Here is a 3,501-nt window from a genome sequence, read left to right as displayed (position 1 = left end):
TGCCCTGTTTTCCCCATCCCCTGTTCATTGTAACTTCCATTTCCATTACTTTTTGTTTTAATGTAAACCGATATGATGTGTATTTTAATGTCGGTATAGAAAAACTGTTAAATAAATAAATAAATAAATAAATAAATAAATAAATAATTAATAAGCAATAGTAGCTTGAGATTTATTTAATGTTTGGGTACTTGTGACTTGGATTGGCCACTTTTGGAACAGGATCCTGGGCTTGATGGACCCTTGATCTGATCCAGTTTGGCATTTCGTATGTTCTTTTGAGTCACTGTGGACAATATGTAGAAATCCTCAGCTCAGGGCACAGCGGTAGTCAAAAAATCAAATAAAATGTTATGTATTAAAAGGAAAGGAATAGAAAATATCATAATGCCTTTGTACTGATCCAATTCCAGTTCAAGGGCTTTATAGATATGGCAAAATGGCTGACTTTAAGGTTAATATGGGAAAGTCTGAGGTGCTGAACAATATCACAAAGACGGAATTAACAGCAATTAATTTGAAAGCAAGTTTTCCATTTAAATGGGCTACAGAAGGCCTACAGAAGAAATCTTCGATATGACACCTCTTATTTTGTCAGAGTGTTCACACTATGTTTCAAACAAAGATTTAGATAAACGCATCGTCTCAGTGTCCATCAGCGCTTTTAGGAAGTGGTGGACTTGTGCGAAGCTTAGAAAATTCCTCGCACGGTCCACCTCAAATTTTCCCTTAAAATCGGCTGGGGTCATCATTGCACCCTCCTTCCAAAGGTGTCCTATGCAAGCAAATACCATGGCCAGCCCACGTGGAGAAGACTTGTGATTCTGTTCCCACCGAGAAAAAGGGTAATTTTGGAACAAGCAGGAGAGAAGAAAATATTTATAGCCTTCCATTGATTCCAGGCTTCAAGCATAATCTCTAATGCTAACGGCACAAAGTTCACTGGTCTCCAGGTCTGTTTGGGTAGCCACGGAAGTGCCCGCAGCGTCATTACACCCACCATCGCTTGTTCCAGATAAACCTACGTGAACCATTTTATGCAGCCAATCCAAGATGCAACAGGTAAAGCCGGGAAGGGAAAAACTGCTCAGACAGCCTCGGACAATCGCTGCAAGCAAAAGAAAGCAGCTGCAAGCAAAAGAAAACAGCTGCAAGAACTGGCACAGTATCTCCATGAGAACCCGACAGGGGTTGTTTTTTTCCCCCCAATATGTGCTGTACACTGTTTGTTTGTTTATTTAAAGACCTCGTGGTAGAAGTCGTCAGTCAAGATAAGTGAGGCTAGCTAATAATCTGTTTCACAACACCACAAAGCCATGCCAGAGTCCAGCAGGTAGGCCACAGGTAAATGTAACTCTAGCAGCCGCAACAATGTCGCCGCCCCCACCGCGCTCCCCCCTCCCCCCCCCAATACATATACAGTAGCACAAACATTAACGAGCATAAATACCTGCAAACTACATATTAAGACATGGGTGAGAAGGCTGCAGCTTTATTGAACAGCAGATACCAACTTTAGAACAACCCATATCCGAGCTGACCCACAAATAGCCAACTGGGCCACGGCCTACCGCCCGCTGTGTACCGAGCAAGGCAGCAATCTCTCAGGTCCCCCGCCTCAGCACCAAGCAAGGGGGCCACACTCCCAAAGCATACCGACACCTCGACATTAGCTGTAAGATGCCAGCCTGGTGCTGTCCTTACCGTGATGCACCCCTGCACCACGTCTGGAACCCCCCAAAACCAGCTCGCGTACCCACCCCTCCTCCAGAGTTTGTGCATACATATATATGTTCACTAACCGCATAACATTTGCTGCTGTTTGCACTATTTCCATCTGACAAGGAGAGTATCACATATACAATATATATACTAGCGATGACTAGCTGACTTTCTGAACTATCTAGCACTAGATGACAAGCAACACTCGTAATGCCACCGAGATGCCATCCTGATCTCATGAAATGCTTGCCGGGGACGGAGGGTGGGCAAGCACCGGCTCAATCAAAAAGGGCACTTGACGGCCCTTAAGCATAAACGAATAGATAGATTTCAGAAGTGGTGGCAACCTTATACATCATGGTTAGACAGATACCAGCTCAATGACCATCCCTACTATTAGACAGCAGAACATTACACCATGAACATGTTGTTGTTTAAGCAATGGTAGTGAAGTGAGTATTATTTCTTGATGCCTATGTGGGATGGGGAGGGAGGGTGGTGGGAGGGGTGGGGGTTGGGAGGGTTTTGTACTATTCAAAATGCTGGGATAACAATGTAAGTTTCGTGGAAGTTGGTGCCTGCGATGTTGGGACATATGTTTGCATAATTTGTCTTTGGTTTTTCTACTTGCTACTGTTTTGTACTAGAGGCAGAGGCCTTATGTTGTACATGGTTATCTCTGAAAAATATAAATTAAAAAAAGAAAAAGGGTAGCCAGTCATCAGCTCAGCCCTTTTAAATGTCGCCCTGACATCATCACCCCGCGTCCACTCCCCTCCCCCCTCGTCCCATCATCACTGTGCCACCCAGCTGAGATGTACCATGGGTAGCATGACCAAGGGAAGGAGGTGGAAGGAAGGCAGTGACGTCAACTCCCTTCCCTGCAGCTCAGGCCCACCTATCTTCACAGTTTGATTTAATGACTGGAAAAGGAACAGTGTGCAAATCCAAGGCTCTCGTGCTAAACTTTCAAAAGGGAAACTTTGATAAAATGAGAAAAATTGTTAGAAAAAAACTGAAAGGAGCAGCTACAAAAGTAAAAAAATGTCCAAGAGGCGTGGTCATTGTTAAAAAATACCATTCTAGAAGCACAGTCCAGATGTAGTCCACATATTTGGATTTTCAGAAGGCGTTTGACAAAGTTCCTCATGAGAGGCTTCTAGGAAAAGTAAAAAGTCTTGGGATAGGTGGCGATGTCCTTTCGTGGATTGCAAACTGACTAAAAGACAGGAAACAGAGTAGGATTAAATGGGCAATTTTCTCAGTGGAAGGGAGTGGACAGTGGAGTGCCTCAGGGATCTGTATTGGGACCCTTACTGTTCAATATATTTATAAATGATCTGGAAAGAAATACGACGAGTGAGATAATCAAATTTGCAGATGACACAAAATTGTTCAGAGTAGTTAAATCACAAGCAGATTGTGATAAATTGCAGGAAGACCTTGTGAGACTGGAAAATTGGGCATCCAAATGGCAGATGAAATTTAATGTGGATAAGTGCAAGGTGATGCATATAGGGAAAAATAATCCATGCTATAATTACACAATGTTGGGTTCCATATTAGGTGCTACAACCCAAGAAAGAGATCTAGGTGTCATAGTGGATAACACATTGAAATCGTCGGTGCAGTGTGCTGCGGCAGTCAAAAAAGCAAACAGAATGTTGGGAATTATTAGAAAAGGAATGATGAATAAAACGGAAAATGTCATAATGCCTCTGTATCGCTCCATGGTGAGACCGCACCTTGAATACTGTGTACAATTCTGGTCGCCGCATC

Source organism: Rhinatrema bivittatum, chromosome 7 (assembly GCF_901001135.1).
Source record: "Rhinatrema bivittatum chromosome 7, aRhiBiv1.1, whole genome shotgun sequence".
Taxonomy (NCBI): Eukaryota; Metazoa; Chordata; class Amphibia; order Gymnophiona; family Rhinatrematidae; genus Rhinatrema; species Rhinatrema bivittatum.
This window is presented reverse-complemented; position numbering follows the sequence as displayed.